Source organism: Lynx rufus, unplaced genomic scaffold (genome assembly GCF_022079265.1).
Source record: "Lynx rufus isolate CCGP_SWC_20201006 ecotype Redwood Valley unplaced genomic scaffold, mLynRuf1.p SCAF_11, whole genome shotgun sequence".
NCBI classification, from domain to species: domain Eukaryota; kingdom Metazoa; phylum Chordata; class Mammalia; order Carnivora; family Felidae; genus Lynx; species Lynx rufus.
This window is the reverse complement of record NW_025814825.1, coordinates 50,536,109-50,560,160: the sequence shown is the minus strand read 5'-3', so window position 1 is coordinate 50,560,160 and position 24,052 is coordinate 50,536,109. Positions and strand designations below refer to the sequence as shown.

The following is a 24,052-nucleotide window of genomic DNA, read 5'->3' as shown; positions in this document are numbered from 1 at the left end:
GTGATGGAAAAGCAAGGTGGGAGAATGATGTTGCATGCCCTTTTAGAAAGGATGGGCCAGGAAGACCTCTTGGATGAAACCATTTGAGTGGACACTTGAGAGAATTACGGGGCTAAGCCATCTGGATTTATAAAGGAAGGGTTCTCTACAAAAGGGAAACAGCCAGTTCCAAGTCCCCTAGACAGGAGCATGCTTGTCAAGGACTGCAGAGACCAGTGTAGCCAGAGTGGCGTGAGGAGTTGCAAGAGTGGAGGAAAAGTGGTTGCACAGCTGGGCAGGGGCAAAGTCAGGCCAGGGCACGGAGACTGCATTTTATTCTAAGTGTCATGGGAGGCCGCTGAGGGGTTTGCAACAGGGGTGTGACATCATCTGACTTGCTTTTTTTTTTTTTTTTTTTTTAAACACAATGGGAGAGTAGAAACAAAAGTGGACCAACAGGGAAGTTGCTGCTGTCATCTTGGCAAGAATAAGGGTGACTCAGTAGCTTGCACAACACTGGGACTCTCCCATGTTAGTGATGTGTATTGGCCCATTCTGTGTGCTAAGCATTTTGCCTGTTAGCTCCTTCTACTCTCAAGCAGGTGCATACTCTTGATGGATGGCCGCTAGCCACTCATCTCCCTTTTAGACACAGGCAGCTCTTGCCCACCAGGAGTCTCTTTGTCCTTCTCTCTCTCTCTCTCTCTCTCTCTCTCTCTCTCTCTCTCTCTCTCTTTTAAAGTTTATTTTTTATTTATTTTGAGAGAGAGAGAAAGAACAAGCAGGGTAGAGACAGAGAGAGAGGGAGACAGAATCCCAAGCAGACTTTGTGCTCTCAGCACAGAACCCAAGGCGGGGCTCGAATTCACGAACTGTGAGATCAAGACCTGAGCCAAAGTCAAGAGTTGGGTGCTTAACTGATTGAGCCCCCCAGGCACCCACTTTGACCTCCTCTTAAGTCTGGGATGGTCTTGTGACTTGCTTTGGCCATAGAACATGTCAGAAACAATGCCGTGCCATTTCTAGATGCGTCCTGTAAGAAACCTGGCAGCTGCCATGTTCTCTCTGGGGGAGCCAGTCACTGTGTAAAGAGACTCAGGCTGGACTCAGCGACGAGGTGCTGGTGGTGTGAGAGGTCATGTGGGGGAGAAGCTTTCTTAGATTTCTAGACTGTGCCGTTCTAGATGCCTGACAAGTGTCACCTTGTTCAATGTCTACAGCTCTGTGGGATAGATATTCTCAACATATCTTCTCTGAACAGAGACCAGAGGCTCAGGGAAGTAACTTGTCCAAAGTCACCCAGCTAGTAAATGATGGTGCTAGGATTTGATTTTATGCCACTCTAGCCTTGAAGCCATCACTCTTAACCATGGGTAAAATGCCACTCTGAGAATGCAGGATGTTTTTGAATCTAAAGATGGAACTTAGGGAAAAACCGTGGCTCTCAAGGACCAGCAGCAGTCCCAGTGACCTAGAACACCCTACACATGCAAATTCTTGGGCCCCAGCTCAGACCCCCTGAGATAGTAACTCTGGGGCTGGGGCCGTCCACCAATCTGGGTTTTTGACCGATCCTCAGATGTTCTTGATGCAAGCAGAAGTTTGAGAGCCAATGCTGTAGAGGTTTTCTCTCGGGAAGGACTGTGGCAGGTGTTAGGGCTAGCACAGAGGGAAGGATTTGGGGGAGGATGTGTTCTTCATGGTTCTGAAATGCACTGGCAGTTCCTGAAGGGATTTAACCATCTGTCCTCAGCAATTAGGACATGTCTGATTTCTCCTTTAGAAATACCTATTTCTTCCCCATATCTCATCAATATCCCCATGCTGCTTTTGCTTTAGCTAGGCACCTTGGCTTCATAGGACTGTTACTTCAAAGACTTTTGACCATGATCTAAGTCCCTATGATAAGGTCACAGCTTTATTTCACAGGTGTGTTGCCCTAACCTATTGTTGCTTTATTGGTCAGTTCAAGCCAGGTTATCTGTGGTAACAAACAACCCCAACATTTCGATGGTTTAAAGAAAATAGAGGCATTTTCTTACACCACACACACACACACACACACACACACACACACACACACACACACAGAACTATGTGAGGCAATGGACGTGTAGATCAGCTTGATTATGGTAATCATTTCATATGCATACAATATACATGTATCAAATCATCTTGCACATCTTAAATATACACAATTTTCATTTGTCAATTTTGCCTCACAAGGCTGGAAAAAATGAAAGAATGTCTCTACTCAAAACAAAGATTTTCTATAAAAACAACAATAGAGGTAGGCAAGCTATGGCCCAGGGTCAGATCTGGCTCACAGCCTGACTTTATAGAGGTTTATTGGAACTCAGCATTTCCATGTCATTTAGGGCTGCTTTCATGCTACATAGAGTTGAGCATATGACTGGCAACGTTGAAAATATTTACTATTCAGCCCTGTACAAAAAAAAGGTTTGCTGACTTTTACACCACAGTGGGTTATTTTTCTCCATTCCGGAAGACTGTTCCATGTCCTTCCCATAGAAGGACGCTGCTTAATGGTGGCTCCACCATCTGCAGCATTAAGGGCTACCACGGTGTAGTGAAGGGACCAACGGAGACTCTCACGCTGGGGATTAAACCTTTCATCCAGGTGACACATGTTACTCTGTCTCTCACCTCATCCATGGAAGCAAGGGATATGACCACACCTGAGCCTAGGTGGCCAGAGGAGTGCCACCCCTGTGCCCAGGAGGAGAGCAGGCACTGATGTGGACTGCAGTCATTGCAGCAGAAAGACCAGGACCAGGGAAGCTTTCAGGAATGGTGGAGGAGGGTTTTGAGCTCTAGAACTATTTTCTTTACAGACCTCAAAACTCAGGACCTATACTCAGGGCACTCCAACATGGGAGAAGCTCTACAGAGTGAGAAAGTTAGCACAATTAGCCATGCAGCCAGCCATTCTGTGGACAACTTGCTGATCTTGGTGTATGTGCTATTACCAGATTATCGCTAGCATGTTGTAGGCAGTTACTTCCGTGCTGAGGAAACGCAAGCCGATGATAATGGTTGCTGGAATGTTTTTGCATCTATAATTAGGTATTTTGCTCCAAATGCAAATAAATAAATAAAAAGCAGACTCTCAACTTCAAAGAAGCCAAATTACCCATAGTAAATAAACTTCAACAACATGGGCTGGGCATTTTGATGTGGATGTGGCTGGGAGGTTGATAGCTGCTATGCAGCTGTGGAGGCTGTTGGGAGCCGTCCTGGTTGGGGCCAGCCAGGAAGCCTCTCTGATGGTATGGAAAGATTTGGAAGGAACATTGCTCCCACGAGCCTCTTATGAAAGTGGAAAGATGGAACCTTCCCTTATCACCCTCTGTTCTCTCCAGATGCTCATAACTATAAGCAGTAACCACATATCAAATCCCCACTAGGCAAAGAGCTTTGCCCAGGCCACTTGATTAATAAGTGTGAACACCTGAATTTGAATGAGGCAATCTGACCGCAGTTGTGTAATTTACCACTATAATACAGTGACACTCAACTGTGTTTGAATATGGTTTCTAATGGAAAATGTATCATCGCATACACACTATTTTAGCCACGTATTTTAATGCTATGATATTAAAGTCCACTGAATATACATCCATCTCTTAATTTTCAGTGGCTGCAGAGTATAGATGTACCAATTATTTCACTTATTATTGATTCTTACGTTTTTCCTCATTTGACACTACTGTAGATTACATGGTGATGAAGACTTTAGTTTTCCATCATCATTCATTTAGGAAAGATTCTTATAACTGGAATATCTGAGTCAAAGGGAATGCATGTAGGATCACCGCATACAGCCATGTTAACCCCACTTAGATGCCCACTCCATGTAAATAGCATCCCTTTGTATTGCGAGAAATCCCACAGTCCTTTAGCATTGTTTTTAGATTCTTAAAATCTGTAACTTCCGGTCTTCCAAAAAGTTTGTGCTGATTAATGCTCCCATGAACACTATATACGAATGTGTTTCTGCCCAGGTTTGATATAATATCACTAATAATAAGGAAAACCTCTGGCAATTTGAAGTGGTGGAAGGTATTTAATGTTTTAATTTTGCATTTCAATCAAGTATTTTGAAAATTGCATCAGTGTGTTCTCATGATTTGTTTTCTCTGGCCTGATTGGCTGCCCTCGAAATGCTTCTTTTCCACAGTATGCAGTGATGCTGCCAGTGTCTGATCAGAGAGAGGCTCTTTCAGGCAAGGACGCATGACAAATACTATGCGTGCCAATGAATGATTAATGATTAAATTAGACAATGTCTGGCCTAAATGAGTACAGCTATATTCTCTTATCTGCTTCTTCATTCAGTATGTTACAATGTGTTGTTTTGGTTGAAGTACACAAAGCAAGTTTGGCCATATGTAGATATGTCGATGGAAAAGGGAGGAATATGTTAGCAGCATTTTAGATCATCATTTAACAGCATTTTAGATAATTGTTGCTATTGTGTTTTCATACTACACCAAAATTTGACAAGTGGTATTTTGTAAAGGTTTGTAGTGATGTGCTATGTGAAAGCATCTGTATCAATGACATTTTTGTATTCTGTTACATTAAAATCCATTGGTCTGTCTTATACTCTTGAAGAGAGTTTTGAAAAATCATGCATGCTTTTGTAATATCATTGGTCATTTGGAATATGTTGGATTTTTGAATGTTTGCACATTTCATATAATAACTTGTTAAATAACATGTTAATATCACTGTGAGCTCGTTAGAAAATCTTTAAATATTGGGGCGCCTGGGTGGCTCAGTCGGTTAAGCGTCTGACTTCAGCTGAGGTCATGATCTCGCGGTCTGTGAGTTCGAGCTCCGCGTCGGGCTCTGGGCTGATAGCTCAGAGCCTGGAGCCTGCTTTCAGTTCTGTGTCTCCCTCTCTCTCTGCCCCTCCCCTGTTCATGCTCTGTCTCTCTGTCTCAAAAATAAATAAACATTAAAAAAATTAAAAGAAAATCTTTAAATATTAAGAAGCTGGCACATTCATGATGGTAAATGCGTTTTCCAAAATCTTAATTTTCATTGTAAAGTTTTAATTTTAAAATTAGCAGAACAAAAACTGTCAGTTATTTTCCTTGAAATAACAGGCTCATTTCATTAAGTTTTGAGAAAATGTCTGCCAGATATTCAAGTTGTTAGACTTTCAGTTATTCTTTCAAGTGAAAATTATGTTCCATGAATAAAGTGGCTAATTCAACTAGCAACTCAAATAATGACACAAATACTTTTCCATGAGACTGCTCTCAAACTTCAGTTTGCAGCAGAAACATTTTATGCAGACTTCCCATTTTGTCACACCATATGAAAAAGGAATGTACTCCAAGGTTGAGATTTAACAAAAGTAATATTTTGTGTTGCTTCATAAAGGGCTTCCTTTTTTTTTTTTAATTTCTAAAGTTTATTTATTTGTTTTGAGAGAGAGAATGCACGCACGTGCAAATGGGGGAGAGGCAGAGAGAGAGGGAGAGAGAAAGAGAATCCCAAGCAGGCTCTGTGCTGTGAGCACAGAGCCCGATGAGGGGCTCCATCTCAAGAATGTTGAGATCATGGCCCGAGCCAAAATCAAGAGTCAGACACTTAACTGAGCCATCCAGGCAATCCTCTTAAAGGGCTTTCTTAAGTGAAGCTGGCATAAAAAATTGTGAGTTTATGAGAGTGAAGGAATCAATAACTAATAGTACAGTTTGGAGCTATTGCTTTGATTTGTGCTAAGGTGCCAGCAAGTTTACCCACGACTGCTTTTACATCATCATTGAAAATGTCAACACAGTAATAAAAAAAAAAAACCCACAAATAATGTTTAATTTTATTATAAAAATAGTTTTGACATTTGATATTTTCACTCCCTGAATGAGTCTTAGCATATCCCCAGGAGTCTACAAACTACAGTTTAAAAGCCTCTGCTATGGGATGACCTTGATAAAGTAAAAAAGTCAGTTTTTACTATGCTCTCTGATCTACCTATAATTGGGATATTATACTCAGTAGTCTACAGCTACGGTTATGGTTAACATTTATGGGTATACCTTTAAGTTTGACAGAATGAAGAATGCTAGTTTTGATTTTTTATTTTTACATTAAAACTGTAGGATACAAAGAGAAATGAGAAATAGCAATTTAATGAGTAAAGGAAGAGGGTAGGCAGAATCAAGGCTTTCCAGGTGGGGTGGGAGATGGTGTATGTATTGGGGAGTTTCAATATCTACTTAGATTGTGAGACCTGCAAAAAACTCTCTCCAGGTGACTCTGATACTTACAGAAGTTTGTTAATACAGGCCTGCCTTGGAGATATTGTGGGTTTGGTTCTAGACCATTACTATAGTCAATATCACAATCACATAAGTTACATGAATTTTTTGGTTCCCCAGTGCACAAAAATGTTATGTTTACACTATGCTATAGTCTGTTAAATGTGCGATAGCATTACATCTTAAAAAAGGATGTATCTCAATTAAAAACTACTTTATTACTAAAAATACTATCATCTGAGCTCTCAGCAAGTCATAAGCACTGATCACAGGTCACCATAAGAAATATAACAATCCTGAAATAGTTTGAACTGTGAAGATTACCAAAATGTGACACAGAGATTCAAAAGAGCAAATGGTATTGGAAAAATGGTGGCAATAGACTTGCTTGACCCAAGGTTGCCACAGCCTTCAATTTGTAAAAGATATAATATCAGTGGAGTGCCATAAAAGCAAGGTGCGATAAAACTAGGTATGCTGGGTGCATCTGTGAGAAATGCCAAGAATATCAAAGGCAGCTGTGGAGGCAAGGCCACGTGCTCTTGTTTTTCAAGACTCAGTGCTGATATTGGCGACCCCAGTGCCATTGCCTGCTACCAAAGTGAGCTCATGGATGCATCTCAGAGCCCAAAGTCCCCAAGCAGAGCATGAGCTGCCCTGCATTAGATCCACTTTTAAAGAAAGTGCCAGCTTTTCCTTGGCCAGAAAAAAAAAAAAACAAAACCACTTAAAACTAGTCATAATCTTATAAGTGTTATGTTGGGTAAAGAAATCAGACACAAAAGAATATATATCATATAACTATATACATATATATATAGAGAGAGAGAGTTCAAAATAAGGCAAAACTGTCAAAATGAGAAAATAGTTAGTGATAACTTCTGGGGGATGGCTCTAGACTGGGAAATGGCACAACAGAACCTTCTGGAAATGGTACCATGTGTTGGAAGTTACATGGATATAGATCTCAGCAATTATTACATTAAGATTTATGCATGCCAATGTTATTTTTTGCTTCAACAAAAGCTAGTCATAAGTCTTCTAATATAAATGTAAAAAAATAAGCATAAATAGGATAACTAATGAATTAAACTGAGTATGTCACACAAACATGAGAATTTGCCATGTTTTGAATCTGCTTAGAGAAGTTTCTCTGGCCATGAAGCTGGTTCCTACCTGTTTTTCTTTTTAATGTTTATTTATTATTTCGAGAGAGAGTGAGCATGAGCAGAGGGGCAGAGGGAGAGAGGGGGGGAAAGAGAATCCCAAGCAGGCTCCACGCTGTCAGTGCAGAGCCAGATGCAAGGCTCGATCCCACGAATCACTGAGATCAAGACCTGAGCTGAAATCAAGAGTTGGATGCTTGACCAACTGAGCCACCCAGGTGCCCCCTCGTACCTGGTTTTGGAAGAATGGATGTGAACAGTTAGAGGAGAAAGACAGAAGCCTACTTTGTGGCCCAGGCAGTATGAGAAAGCATCAGGATCTGGGCTGCTCTCTGGATCCTACACAACCATGTATACAGATAACATTTCTCAACATTAGACCTTAAGCACTTTCCGGGGAATAATTTCCAAAGCAATTACTTCCCGCTGTTAATAGGCAATTAACAAGTAGGAGATAACTCCTCAGTTGTATTGTGGGTAGGTAGAGCAATGTAAAAGCAACTAATTAACACCCAGTCTTTTAACAAACTAATTAATCTAGCTGGGCAAGAACAGTTTATTTAGAGTACGTTAAAGGCTCTGAATCTGCAAATTTCATTTTTCACCATGCCGATAAATAATTGAAGCCCACAGCTTTCATTTGTCCTGTTCCCTCTTCTTTGATGCCACTTGGCTTTGAAGCACCATCCCTAATAGGGGAAAGCTATTTATCTATTTCTTTAATAGCCTCATGAATATTTTCTTCCTTGTTATTCCTTGCTAGCACTTGCCAGTTCTTAACACAGCAAGTTTTCGCTCCTGAGTCCTATTTGCTTTTGTCTCCTCTGTCACTCGGTGTGTTGACTTTGGTCACCATAATCCTATAGGTTACTTAGGATTTGCTTAGAACAGGTAATGGCTATTTAGTGTAATGCTTTCTTAACTGTGCTTTAAAATCACCTTGGAAAGCTCAGTATCAAATGCAAACCTCTGGCCATACCTCCGTCCTCCACTCCTTTTTCAGCTATTCTGATCCAGAAATTCTGGGTTGAGCCCAGAATTTGCATTTTAAGTAGGCCTCCACTTCTACCTTCCTGGTGATTTGGAGGCAGATGACCTCAGCTGGAGAAAAACTGCTTCGGTTGGACAACTAGCTGGTCATTGGTAGTCTTTCCTAGTTGGGAAGTAAACTTGTAGGCAATAGGAAGAAAACTCTTCATTAATATACATATTTTTAAATTTTTTATTTTAAGTAGGCTCCATGCTCAACGTGGGGCTTGAACTCACAACTCTGAGATCAAGAGTCACATGCTCTCCCAACTGAGCCAGCTAGGCACCCCAGGAAGATAACTCTTGAAATGTGAGCTGCCTGCTTGGGTCTCCGACCTTCTTCCCTGTCTGAGCTATGATCAGGTTGAGAAATAAAATAAGGTAACAGCAGATAGGGGCCGAAATATCCTCCTCGTTACTGATAAGGGCTAATTTGTAAGATGGGATTCAGTGCAAGAGCCGAACAGGCCAAATAGTCCTGGTGGACTGAGACAATTAGAAATGCCAAAGAGAAGAGGGTAGGTATCTTGATAACCGAATACATTTTACAAATGTATACTTTGTAATGTGCTTTGCTATTTAGAAAACACTTTCAATTACCGTGTGTCATGGGACCCTTCACCCCTGAAACATATCACCTTTCCTGAGGCTGACAGCAGTCTCTGTTGGATGACTCAGCTTAATACATCAGTCTTTAAACTTCCATGCTCCCTTCTGTCCTCCTTTCCAATACCATGGCAAAGAAGGGAAGGAGGCCTGGTTTATGTGACCTGAGAGGCCTGAGGGGGAAGCAGGCTCTCTGGCCATGGGTTTGCTGGCCCAGCATTACAGCTGGCCATTCTGCTCCAAGCCTCTGCTAATGTCTGCTGCAAATCTACATCTTATCTTTTCCAGCTCAGCCTGGGGCTTGCTGCCTTAGCTTCCCCTTGGCATCTCAGGACTGGAGATTCCTCTGAAACTCTGGAGTATCGATTACTTGGCCCCTACTCTGAACATTCCCTTTCCTCATGCCTAGCCCTGACCTTGGCGGGCTCCATGGCTGGTCTGTTGGCTCTCAGCTTAGCATTTTCCCTGCAATGAAAACCAAAAAATCTTAGGAGAACAAACTTGGTCTTCTCTTTGCCCAGCTGTCCCACTTTATCCTCCGAGCTGTGTTGGGGCTTGCCATGTTGGTGCATCATGGCCTTTAGGGTGATCTCCAAGGTCCCAAATACTGAGCTGCCTAAGAGGCCATCTGCTAATGAGGTGTCCAGAAGCTTCTTCCCCTCCAGGACTTTGTGGTTGAGGACATCTGTCTGATGCTATAGATGTACTTCTACCCTTCTACCCGAAGTCCACTGGGCCCAAAGGGATCATGCCACAGGTTGTGTTCTCTGGAAAGCAGACACCAAGATGTAGATTAGTTTGCAGAAGGTTTATTAGGGAATCTTCTAGGGATTACCACCTGTGGAAGGAAAAGGAAGGAAGCCTGACTGGGCAGAGGGAGAAGTTGGGCTGTGATGTGGTCTCAGTGGTCCCAGCCTGTCCCATGGAAAGCCAGGAATGGCCCTTCAGAATTGTCCTGAGTTGAAGCAGGAGGGCTAAGTCTTCCTACTGCCCTACGTCTACTAGTTATTGGATGGGAGCTGACCTGCAAAGGAGGCATAGCCTGGACAAGGTGACCCTTTAGCTGAGGCTAAAGGTACATAGCAGAGGGCCATCTGCCAGTATTACTCTCTGTAGCTTCAAAGTAGGTTTTTCAGTCCTGAGGAGGATGGGTCTGGAGAACCACAGTGTCCACTATAGACCGAATTTTCTTTTTCTTCTCCTGTGTCATATCTTCCTTCTGCTCTGGGCAGCCTACATAGGTAGAAGGTTATATTCCCTACATTATAGAAGAAAATCTATGATTTGATCTGCCAGGACTAGCCCTTGATATGGTAAATGGGAGCTAAAAGGATTTAGAAAATTGTTTCATTCTCAACAATGTCTGGCTCATAACCAATTATCTTGCAAAAAAAAAAATCCTATTTTGAATTTAAGAAGCTTAATTATAACCCTCTCTTTCTCTTTGTAGCTCTTCTGTAATAATCCTAATACCCCAAAGCATCTGGTTAGATAATTTGGGCTAACTAGGGAGAAGATACTGTATACAGAAAAACCCAAGAGAAAACTGCAGAAAAATTTTTGAAAATATTTGTGATCTAACTACATATATGTTTTCCTCTTTCCTTCTAGCTCATAGTTACTTTGAGGCCTGGGGCCCTGTTATTCTTCCGCTTTTACATTTGTCACATGTTATTTAGTACTATTAGTAGACTATGGTAGATAGGGTTTTGCATCTCAATCGTCTTCATGAAAGTGCATGTACATTGGTGTCTTTGTTATGTGTGGAACCAGTTACCCTAAAGCTTAGCAGCTTAACAAACATTATGGCACACGGTTGCTCATGGTCAGGAATTTGGAAGAAGCTTAAATGGTTGGTTCTGTCTCGGGGTCTCTCATGAGGTTGTGGTCAAGCTATTGTTCAGACATGCAGTCATCTCAAGGATTGATCAGGGCCAGAGAATATGCTTCCAAGCTCACTCATGTGGTTGCTGGCATACGTTGGTTACTCACTGGCTGTTGCCAGAGGCTTTAGTTCCTCACCAGTGGACTTCTTCATATGGTTATTCACAACATGGCAGCTGGCAAAAGACCAGAGAGTTGAACCCAAAAGGCAAGGCACAGTCTTTTACAACCAAATCTCAAAAGTGATATATTATCACTTCTGCCATAGGTGACTGGTCATAGAGATCAACCCTGGTGCAGTGTGGGAGGAGACTCTGCAAGGGTGTGCATACCAGGAAGTTGGGATCCCTGGGGCCATCTTGGAGGCTGGCTACCACAATTGGCATAAATGCTTGATCGTTCAATTCTTGTGAAGCTTGGCATACTGGAAAAATCCTGGGTTTAGGACTCAAATATGATTGAGAAAAACTCTCTTTTGTCATCCACTACCTATGTTTCCTTGGCAAATCACTTTAACGGCCCCAGTTTTCTTAAGAGTAAAATGGAGTTAGTAATACCTTCTTCAAAACAATGTTGTGAGTAACAAATGAGGTAAACTATGCAGAAAGCCTAGCCCATGAAGAGTCCCAATAGAGGAACATAACACATAACACATGACCGCTGTTGTTATTAATAACAAGTTCAGCATTCCTTCCCCACTCATATAACATATCATGTTATCTGCCCCAAGGAAGTGGTCACCCTCAGGACCCGGTGGGTGTTTCAAATAAAGATTTGGAGCACTGGGGAGTGGACCACCCAACCCAAAAGTTGTATCTTCGGGGCTCTTGTATGCCCCCAGCTTCCAGTAGCAGGTGACAGGCCTCAGCTAACCTGAGGAAGCAGCGCTCCTGGTTCAGGTGACCCAGGGTAATTTTGCCTTCTCCAGTTTTTCTTGCTCAATGTCAAGGCAAATTAGCTATTGCAATTTAATTTCTTGAGCTGTGTTTGTCTTGGTCCCAAAACAACCCCAGGGGAGGAGACTGAAGATGTGATTCTAATTTGTTGTAATCACAGTTGATATTCTCATTGTTTTGAAGCATTTGTGTTTTCTCTGACAAGATGTCAAACACACAAGGCAAATTATATTTTGAATTCTACATTAAATATTTAAAAATACATGAGTGGTCTGAAAATAATTACCCTTTTAAGGCTCTCTGGTACTCATACATCTCCTAATAGTGCCAATTGCCTTACAGGTGCCATCAATTAAAATAAAAGAGAAAATCCAGTCTTAAGTTAGTTGTATGATAAAAATTCTTAACATGGGAAACAAATTTAAGTATTGCTTACCTCTATTGGGGCTGGGTATGTTTTGTCTTAGTTCTACTCCATTGTTCTAACTAGTCAAATGTTCTTTGTTCTTAAATTGAAAGTTCTAATCTCTAATATAAGTAACAGATTTTGTCAGTGGTTTCTCTGCATATTGTCCAAACATGTCCCTTTGGAAGAAAGCAAATATGAAAAACATTTAAGCTTGCCAGATGGATAATGTAATGGGTTATTTTTTTTCATATTATTCAAGGATTCTTGGTTTCCCAAAGGATTCACTGTAACATGAATTCCCAAGTTCACTTCGAATATAATTTGATTTATATACATCTTTCCAGGAAAAAATTTACCCTGTGAAGACAGCTCTGGTTATATGATTAGGGTTAGCATTGAACCTGAATATCTTTCCACACGTGTACCATGCACACAGAACAAAGGTGTTTTGAAACCTTCCATGTAATTCTAAATGGAAATGTGCTGCGGAAATTAGCTCACTTCAGGCATCTTTTGATGCATATCTAAAGTTTAGAAGGCACTGCAGGAGAGCCGATAAATAATTTATTTTTCTCTTCGGCTCTTTATGCGATTTTTTCCCTTTAGCTAATTCTCCTAAAAAAAGTGTCTTTCGTTAAGAACTTGAAAGAATTCTCTTTCTTTTACTCAGACTCATAAATATTTCCTTTTCTATTATCACTGATAGTTGAAACATGTTTAAATAAAAGTTTTTCCCTAAAGGTATGTTTTCTTATCTTTGTTCATGGGATGAAATGAAATTAAAATCTGGTGTATTTTGAAATTCATGATTCAGGTCTTACTTATTAAACTGAATACTGGACTGTTTTTTTAGACTCATCACTTACATTTTTTTGAAACTAGTACATTCAGATCTCAGAATGTAAGCAGAATCTCAGAATCTGAATCTTTGTGTTTTTTTTTAAGATTTTTAAATTAATTTTTATTTATTTTTTAATTTACATCCAAGTTAGCATATACTGCAACAATGATTTCAGGAGTAGATTCCTTAATGCCCGTTACCCATTTAGCCCATTCCCCCTCCCACAATCCCTCCAGTAACCCTCTGTTCTCCATATTTAAGAGTCTCTTATGTTTTGTCCCCACCCTGTTTTTATATTATTTTTGCTTACCTTCCTTTATGTTCATCTGTTTGTATCTTACATTCTTTGTATGAGTGAAGTCATATGATATTTGTCTCTCTCTGACTAATTTCGCTTAGCATAATACCCTCTAGTTCCATCCATGTAGTTGTAAATGGCAAGATTTCATTCTTTTTTGATTGCTGAGTAATACTTCATTGTGTGTATACATCTTTATCCATTCATCCATCGATGGACATTGGGGCTCTTTCCATAATTTGGCTATTGTCAATAGCGTTGCTATAAACATTGGGGAGCATGTGCCCCTTTGAAACAACATACCTGTATCCCTTGGGTAAATACCTAGTAGTGCAATTACTGGGTCGTAGGGTAGTTGTATTTTTAATTTTTTGAGGATGCTCCATACGGTTTTCCAGAGTGGCTGCCCCAGTTTGCATTCTCACCAGCAGTGCAAAAGAGATCCTCTTTCTCTGCATCCTCGCCAACATCTGTTGTTGCCTGAGTTATTAATTAATGTTTAGCCATTCTGAGAGGTGTGAGATGGTATCTCATTGTGGTTTTGATTTGTATTTCCCTGCTGATGAGTGATATTGAGCATTTTTTCATGAATCTTTGTTTTTTAAATTTGTTTTGTATTTACATATTTTAGAAGGTGTTTTTTTTTTCGTTAGAACACTGTAGTGCCTGTTTATTAAAGACAATTTGGAAAATACAGGAACATGGAAGTGAAATGCCTGTCCTGATCATTCCCTTTACTCAAAGATGAACACATGGATATTTTTGTGTATATTCTTTCTTCTGCATTTGTAAAAATATTTAATTGGATTTTTGATGGAAAATCAAAATGGAATGGATGGAAAGCCTGTCTGAGGGGAGGTCTTTTCCAGAGAGAGACTTTTTATATTTTATTTTATTTTTTTAGAGAAAGAGCACGAGTAGGGGAAAGGAGCAGAGAGAGAGAGAGAGAGGAAGAGAGAGAATCTTAAGCAGGTCCATGCTTAGCACAGATCCCTCGGCCTTGGGATCCAGACCTGTGCTGAAATCAGGAGTTGGAAGCTCAACTGATTGAGCCACCCAGGTGCCCCTCCAGAGAAATAACTTATGCCCAACTCTAAGGCTTTTCTCATAACAATGTAAGAAATATTTTTATTATTAGGCTTTATCCAGATATCATCGTAATTGAACATACTAGCTATCCACATTTTTTCCCCCAAACTTACAAGTAAGTGTTGCCAGTAGAATCAAGTGGGATTGACTTAGGGGAGAATTCTCCTCAGGACTCTTGTTATAAATTGGGTACTATGCTTTTTGGGGGTTCCACTAGCCAGTAAGCCAGGTCGTTTATGCCCCAACTGATACCATTATTCTTGACTCTTTTAATTTTTATGTAATTCTTGGTCATCTGTAATATACCGTCAAGCAGGCTTTTAAACAAAGGTAAATGGCTGGTATATTTTTAGAGCTTTCACATAATTAATCCCCCCCCTCTGTCAGCTTCATATATGAAAAGCAGGGAATAAAGTCGTACAGTTATAATTTACAATTTTTCTTTCTCAAAGCTGTAATTATTGCTTCATTGCCTTTTAGTATTTCTTATTGCAGAGTAAATTTTTGAGGCCAGAAATTTTGTATAGTTATGTGTCATCTTTTTTTTTCTTTAACTGGATGCCTGAAGAACTTTTCTTTATATTATAATGCTTTCCAGGATGAGTCTCCTTTTTAAGAAGTTTTACCACAAGTAAAACAAGGTCTTTAATTTAGCTTTTTTGTTCCCAGATTCAAACTATTTACTCCCTCTGAACTTCAGGTGTTTTCTCCTTCCCTCTTTTTTTCCTTCTCTGTTCCCATCCTTCCTTCCTTTCTCTTTATTCCTATAAAATGAGGATGATAATGCTTCACCAGATTGTTGTAAGGATTAAATAAGACACTGCATGCTGAGCGCTTATCTGGTAAATACAGTCCTGCTCAGTTAAAAATAAATAAGGAAAAAGTCGTTATTTGTATTATTGGGCAAATCCTGCATTAGTAAAATGTAGCATAGTTGGAGAAATAACTAGTCACTGGTCCCGATATTAAATAACAGAAGCATCCCAAATGTTCATTCATGTCTGTTGTAATAGGGTTGACTTGTGTGTGTGTATCTGTATATATATTTTCAGGTCTGTGACATTGTTCTCTGAACACAGAAGGTGTTGAAAAATGCTCAAGAGTTTTTTTGATTTACTCCAAAGATTTTTGTGCCTGTGAGTGTTGGGATATAGTGGGATAGAGGAGGGCTGGGGATTGCCTCTTTTTATTTATTGATTGATGGATTGATTGAGGTCAGCAGGAGAGGTTGCACAAAGCTCTGAGCACAAGATGGGGGGAGTGAAGGGCTATTGTAGGCTGTGGCTCTTCCACCAGCCTTCTGACCCAGCTTGAAGCCTGGTAACCCTGGTTCAACCTAGAATGCCTCTCTCCTCCCTTGTACACCTCCCTTGTTCTGATCTGTGCCCGGGAAATGTGTCTCTGAGTTGGGACTTCAAGTTGATATGCACTTCCTCTGAGGAGTGAATATTTGGGGAGTCCTCTCTTTTTTTTCTTCTTCTCCTTCTTGCTTCCCTTTCTTCTTCTCTTCTCCTGCTTGGTTTCCTCCCTCCTCCACTTCTCTGCACTTCACAGAATTACAGAATTTGCACTGATGAGAGGAAATGACCTGCCAGGATGTTAAGGAAGGTCGTCAAGCAAATGTGACCTCTGGTTCACCTGTGAGCTAACCTGGGCAGTGGAGGCTCCTCACTTTCTCCCCTGTCCTTGGGATGTATGCTCTGCTCACTGTTCCCAGAGTGGGAGCAGTTTCAAGGACACAGTGTTGAGAGAGAAAGGTGTTGGTGAGACCACCTGAATAGCACATGCAACTGAACCCAGTTAGTCTCGGTATGAACTTTAAGATTCTGGCAGGCAGCTCGGAGATCTACTCATCTTGCAGTTTCCCAGGACAAACCTCATATGTAAGTTCTCTTGCCTATAAAACCTGCCTCCAACCAGTCTGGAGTGACCTGCCTCTTTCTTTGGTATCTCCTTGCCTACTGTGTATGGCACCCAGTTTGCAAACCAACAGAAGGTTGAGTATCAGCAATAGGATTTCTCCCCATTTTCCAACCAATATGTCTCTTAGGGCTGAAGCCCCAAATTTTTGATATTCCATTTTCTCCCTTGAGAGGCACCATTCTGTAATCTGTCTATATCCTCTAGCTAAGGAAATTTTATTTTCTGTGGTCTGCATTATGAAGAAAGAATATGTTGTCTTTCTTTTCATTTTATAACTTGTGAAATTATGTGATAATGTGAGTATGAGCTTTTTCAAACTTGAAAAATTCCTCAAGCTCATGTATTACCCTTGGAGGCAGTGTCCTCACCTAACATATCCCTTGAGGTTTACCAAGGTAGGTTGGTGAGACTCTCTTCAAAAATGTCCAGTGTGTAGAAGAAACTTTTCTTGCTCACGAGCCCTGAGCACCTCTCTCCTTGAGTCTTGCCAACTCAAGTTGGCATAGGCCCCTGGAGTCCTCAGTGGTCATGCAAATGGAGTTACCATGACCTACCTGTGTGAAGGGGCTTCCAGAAAGTCAGCCACAATGTCTGTGTGTTTTTATAAGCAAACTTACTTATCAGCAAGAGGACCTTTGAAAGGATGCCTTTTAGATGACATGAAAAACTCATGTTTTCCCAGCTACTCAGACTTGCTGAACGTTTCTGAGAAATGTTGATGTCACCAATGGCAAAACAAGTGCCCATCTACACATCATTAGTGATCCTTGCAATTCTGGATTTATGGCCATCTTTCTCTCTCTCTTTGTTCTCTCTTCTGTCCTCCTCTTCCCCCTCCTCTTCTTCCCTTTTCTCTTTCTGTCTCTGGTTTTGCAATCTTGGCTATCATTGTTTAAAATATATTCTCTTGGGGCACCTGGGTGGCTCAGTCGGTTAAGCGTCCGACTTCAGCTCAGGTCACGATCTCGCGGTCCGTGAGTTCGAGCCCTGCGTCGGGCTCTGGGCTGATGGCTCAGAGCCTGGAGCCTGCTTCCGATTCTGTGTCTCCCTCTCTCTCTTCCCCTCCCCCGTTCATACTCTGTCTCTCTCTGTCTCAAAAATAAATAAACTTAAAAAAAATTATTAAAAAAAAATCAAAATTTAAAATATATTCTCTTTTTTTGTCCAGCTGGAGAAAGATATGTTGTATAGACATTTTCAAGGCCTTGGAGAAACAGTGGGCCCACTTCTCTTTCATGAAAATCCCGTCACTGCTACAATGTGGCAGAGTCAAGACCCGTCTGTCAAATATTCCAAAGCCCAGGTTCTAAACTTCGGTGAACTCCACCAGCAACCATACTTGTAGTATTAACAATAGCATACCATTAAGGGGGTGCCAAAAGGGAAGATCACTAAAGGCCATCATGGAAGAATCATGTCGGAGTCACATCTTCTTTTAGGAGTCTTGGGTTTCTGCTCCTTCTTTGTATTAGACTATTGTCAAATTGGATGGATTGCTTTTCTACCTGTACATCAGAGAAATTAATAGCTGTCCCATTTTGAAAAGAGAAGCAGGAATAGCCACGATCAATCTTTCCTGATCATGGTGCCTTCACGTTTTTAACAGAGCTTCCTTCTTTAAATTGAACTTCAGTTCTTTCCTGTGCGCTCAGAGATGAGGCTTTGTTCTCCCCCTGACGTACTGCCTTCCCTGCTTCACTTTCTAAGCTAATGGCCTTTCATTTACTGGAAGAACTTTTTTCTGTGGTGCTCAAAGATAGTTGGGTGCTTCAGCTTCAGTAAAACCTGGATTCAATAAAACCGTTCTTGGAAGTGTCCTGTGAACAATCAATCGAGATAACTCACTGCCTTAGGACTGGTCTCTTGGAAGTGTCCTGAATGAACACCTTATCACTCAGAGAAAATGACCAAGTGGAAGAGAGAACCTCTCCAAATGTCATTTGTAATCAAGGCAGTTTGCTGTATTACCCAATCAGCCAACAAGAACATTTTTTCTTTTGAGGTTTTTTTTTTTACAACGTTTATTTATTTTTGGGACAGAGAGAGACAGAGCATGAACGGGGGAGGGGCAGAGAGAGAGGGAGACACAGAATCGGAAGCAGGCTCCAGGCTCTGAGCCATCAGCCCAGAGCCCGATGCGGGGCTCGAACTCACGGACCACGAGTTCGTGACCTGGCTGAAGTCGGACGCTTAACCGACTGCGCCACCCAGGCGCCCCAGGTTTTTTTTTTTTTTTTTAATGAATCTACTTTATGGAGATAGTTGGGGGGTGTGGGATAGAGGTCTAGATTTTGCTGAGGACATATGTCTTTCATATCTTAAAAGATAGGCTCTGCAAATCTATTGTACCTAGAGATTAAATCAGAACTCCATTTGTTACTTTCCTTGAGAAAAAAATAAATGGACATTTTGATTTTCATGAAAAATTGGGAAGGATTAAAGAAATGAAGAAAGAGAAATGTAGATCCCTTACCACTGGATATGGTTTATCTAATCATAAATGAAGATTATAAATTTTATTTCTTTATTTTCATCTCTCTTTTTGGCGACATCTTCTTCCCTATACACCCTAACTGGGCTGAAACTTCTAATACAACAGCCTCTTATGTAGAGCAGAATTGGAGTGTTTATCAGGTCCTCTTGGGAGGCAACAAGGTGTAGCAGAAAGCGGACAGGTTTGGAGATTGACAACTCTAACTCCTGAGTTAGAATTTTACTCAGGAGATATGTGATGTTGGGCTCTTTGCTAAACCTCTCTGAACCTCAGTTTCTCACTTGTCAAAGCAGGTTTAATACCTTAAGGTCTTAGATCAAAAGGCAGGGGGTCAGTGATAACTTTCTTGAGCATATGATCTAAATAGCACTATTTTTTTTTTTTAAAGAACTTTCAACGTTTACTTATTTTTGGGACAGAGAGAGACAGAGCATGAACGGGGGAGGGGCAGAGAGAGAGGGAGACACAGAATCTGAAACAGGCTCCAGGCTCTGAGCCATCAGCCCAGAGCCCGACGCGGGGCTCGAACTCACGGACCTCGAGATCGTGACCTGGCTGAAGTCGGACGCTTAACCGACTGCGCCACCCAGGCGCCCCTGAATAGTACTATTTAGATGATTTCCTAGTGGCCCAAATGGCACTTTGCATATTATAAATGCTCTATAAATTTTCGTTAAGTTGGTAGATGAATAAATGATGGAATCCCTACTTCATAGAGTTATTCTGATGGTCATTTCAGACAGTGTTTGGAAAGCTTTCAGTACAATGCTTAATATTCAGTAAAATCTTGAGATATAGTCATCCACACAAGTTTAGCCACTGGGACATCTACATGAGGGGGAGGTCACAATGCTCACATGGGTCCTATAGGATGGACCCCCCCCAGCACAGTTTTCCGTGGAGACTCTGAGGCAGTGCTCCTAAGCTTAGGGTTTCTAAGTCATTTTCTGTATTTCAGAAAACCTAGTGAGAATACTACCTTTAGCCTCCCTGAAATAGCATGTGCTAGGGACCTCAGAATTGTTTATTTTGGGCTGTAGTTAAACCAACTCAGTATGGTAATGTGATATCCCTGCTTATCTCATGCTGCTCAGACATGCTGCTTGGTGGTTATCTGTGTCTGTTTAATTAGAAGTGGAAATTAATTAATTGGATGTAACGAGTGCTTTTTTTTTTTTTTTTTTAATGAACACAATCTTTGAAATCTTGGTGGATGAGCAAGGTAGAAGAAGAGAATGAGAAATCCCTGTGGTGGTGAGTAGATTGGACACCACTGACCTCAGGAATTGCAGGTGTCCCAAGTGTCAGGTTGGGCTGGGAGATTCTGGAGGTCATTTGAAACTGATTAATAGAAGCTATTCTTAGGAGCACAGAGCTCGGGAGGAATAATTTAGCTAAGACAACAACCCCCTCTTTCTTTTGTCCTGGTTTCCTCAAAGATGCCAATGACCCAGTTCATGGTACTGCTCAGTTCTCCATCTTTTGCAAACATTTCCATTCTGGTTTAGTGTGTGTTGTTTGGTGGGGTTTGGTGCTGGGGACGGATGATGGAACTACAGCTGATACAGTTGGTTCTTTCCTGTTCTCCAACAGAAGCCTGAGACTATTCTTGAGTTGTTTTTGTGGCAAACAAACAAACAAACAAATAAATGAAACAAAAGAAATGTTACAGTTGCAGTCATGGTCCGGGACATTGTGACTTGGGTTTGTTGAGCACACATCTCTTCCCTCTGGGAGCTCAGGTAAATTCCTCTTTAGGAAACAAAAATCTTAGAAAATCATAGCTGGAATAGTTGACTCTCCTCCTCTCACAGAGGTGGGGGAGTGCATAAACTATTGCAAATTGCTTGTTTGATGCTGGATTTTCCCTTCATTATGAAAAGCACAGCTATAAATGCCATCGTTATGAAATCCATAGAGCAAGATTAATCCTTAGGTGGGAATCCATATAAGTAATAATAATTCTTGTTTTCCTCATCAAAAACAAACTGTGAAGCATCATCATATTTAAGTACAATGCCATTTGAGGTGTGTTTTGTTTTTTTGTGTAGCACGGTTGGCATTGCTTGATGAGGGCTCAGATATTCTATAATAATCAAAGACACTTAGGCAGTTTTTCTTCCTGTAAGTAATTTTAGCTAAGAAATCAACCAGAGTTAAGTACTGCATTTGGGCAGGAAAATAAGGTACTTTAGGATTTATTTGTTATATGCTAATATCCCAGGGAGAAACATATTTTCAGGCACAGAACAAAGAAACAATAGATGTTCATGAAAATGTAATTTCACAGCCACGTTTTACAATTCAAAGTTTCAGATTCTTTTCATATGTTGTTAGTAACAATCTTGGAAGGATTTTTTTTTTTTTTTAAGATGTGTTCGAAAGTGCTTGCTTCTTTTAATTCTCAGTTTTTGGAAGTAAATACTGAATGATTGCTACATGTCCCAAGGTGAGATAAAAGGAGACAGTGGTTATGAATCCTGACCTCAGGGATTTTATTGTCTTACTTGGTGAGTGGGACAGACATGTGTAAAGCAAATAAAATAGCACAATCCACAGAATTAATGCAGTTGGCAATGCCACTGGTTTCTGAACAAAGGTGTAGAGGATGAGGTACGGGGTATCATTTCTCTGAGTTATGTATTGCACCTTTTGCCCATCATTTCCTAGAATGCTCTTTGATCTTTCTAATACCTCTTTGAGTTTAAGGGAAGTGATTTGCTAGCAGCTGTTCTAACTCTTTCCCAAACCCTAGGCCAGGTCTTCCTTTTGTAGCTGACTTTCCTTACAGTGTATCAGATCAATTAAAAAGCATCCTATCTAACATTCGATATCACTTTCTGTTGAAAAATTTTTGAAAGGATGTTTGAATCATTTTTGCCTTTAAGGTGATTTGGGTACTTCGCATCCAATTTAGAATTAGTCAGCAATTGTATGAATTCCTCGGAGTATGTATTCATACTTGTGTAGTGAGAAAAATCTAGCCAAAATTTGTTTTTCCATAAAGTGAAAAATTTTTAATGAAATCTAGTTATGAAAAAAGTGGCATAATATTAAATTTTGTAGATAATTAAACGTTTATTCAAATTTTCAGTTGTCTTGTTAAAGCCACCCTCATTTCATAGGCCGCTGAAAAATTCCTCCACAGGTTTTGCACAGAACTTCAAATACCATGGAACAAATATAGAGAGCACAAAAAAAATATCTTCCTTGCTTGGTAGGTAAGGCCTTTCCAAGAGAAGTTACTACATTGCCATCAGAGTGACACGAAATAGAGAGCCTGAGGGGTCTTTGATGTTTTGCCCACTTTGGCTGTTGAACAAAACCACAAATGACTTACATTTCTTTCTTCTTCCTTGGTAGCACTTGGGTTGTGGTTTTAATTGAGGATGAGATGGGGAGTTCCTGTGTTAGTTGAACAGAATGTCTTCTTCAATGATTCAATGCATCTATTTAGCTCTCTGCATATAACGAAGAGCCATATGACCAATCATCTTCAAGGAGAAGGCATCTAATATTGAACAGTTACTGCATTTCAGACTTCATGCTAGTGCCATAGGTTTTTTTTTTTTTGTTTTGTTTTTTGTTTTTTTTTTTTACAATGTAGACAATCTTTATTCACAATTGGGATGGCAGAGGGGAGGTACCCTCAGGTCAGTCCAAAAGCAGAGATACTGGATGGAGCAGATGGCACAGGGCAAGGACTCAGCACTCGTCCTCACCCAGTAGGTCGTTAAGGGTTTCGGGCAGCCAGGCTGGACCCTGGAGCTGAAGTTGGGGTGTCCTCATCCCCTTCCCCCTCCTCATCCACATCTCGGTCCTCCTGTCCCTCCTCCTCACAGGAGCTGCTCAGCTCTTCTTCTTCCTCCTCCTCGTCACCTGCTGGCCCCACCCTGCCCTGCAAAACCACCAGCTCTGTGGTCTCCAGATGGGACTCCCAGTTGCCTTTCTGTTCACTGTAGCCTGGCGGCTGAAAACACAGGCTGAGGCGGCCATATAGTGCCAGCTGCAGGAGGCTATTGGCTGCTCTGTACACATTATTCCGGGCTGCCTTGGCTATCATATAACCACGTTTCTCTGCCCGGGCTTCACAGATGTCCCAGGCACACCAGGGATGTTCTGCTGAGGGATCCTTGGCCTCTGGGTGGCACAGGTGAAGCAGGACCTGCACAGGGATTCGAGAGGCCAGATAGCCCACTGCGGTGTATGGCTCCTGGATTTGGGCGATGGGGTAGATCCCCGCCAACAGCTGCAACTGCCTGGGCAGAGGGAGGGGAATATGAGTCCAGGGCAGTCAGTCACAGAGCTTCACAGAGGGGGTGAGAAAGTAGGTCTGAAAGTATCGGGTATGGCCGGGGCTTCTGGAGACACTCACGACCTACCGCCCCACCAGCCTGTTGATCAGTGAGGATTTTCCCACATTTGGGAAACCCATACAGCCAATGGTCACCACTCCGTCTTTGCAGCGCTCCCGGGTTGGGACGGTAAGTTGAGGAAGTCCCAAATATATGAGCCCAATATTTTAAAAATTGTTTTACAGATGAGGCAACTGGGGAATTTAAGTATTGTGTCCAGTTACCCAGAGCTAGTAAGAGGGAGTATCGGCAGCAGACCCACACATTGTGCAGATGACCACATACTCATATAGTTACCTTGATTTTTTATCAGTTTTTAAATAATAATTTTGCTATTGCCAGTGTTAAAGACTACTCTATCATTAGTTATAGTAATGTCACCATTTTTCCCTTGGATTTTTTTGAGGATGAACACATCGACCGTAAATTATAATAGTTCTGCCACGTTCTTCTCACTCTTTGTCCTTTTTCCCTTGTCTTATTATTTTAGTTAGGCTCTGAAAAGCAATGTGACACAAAAGCCATAGTAATGGGTCTCTTTTTATATTTCATAGCCTTAATGCAAATATTTTTAATATTTAACCATTAAGAATGGTATTTGATATAGGACTTTGGGAGACTAGCTTTATCACATCTAAGAAGACTCTTATTCCAATGTTGCTGGAATTCTTTTCTAAACATATATTAGTGTTGAATTTTGTGAATGCTTAATATGATTTTTTTTTCCGTGTGTTCGTGTACATTTCTTCAGAGGCTGTAGAACTACAGCCTCCAATCCAGAAAATTC

The 24,052-nt window shown here is 41.0% G+C and overlaps 1 pseudogene; it reads right to left on the bottom strand.

The window, feature by feature from the left end:
- Nucleotides 1–22,615: 22,615 nt before the first annotated feature.
- On the bottom strand, nt 22,616–23,396 carry LOC124506357 (guanine nucleotide-binding protein-like 1; annotated as a pseudogene).
- Between the last annotated feature and the right edge of the window lie 656 nt (nt 23,397–24,052).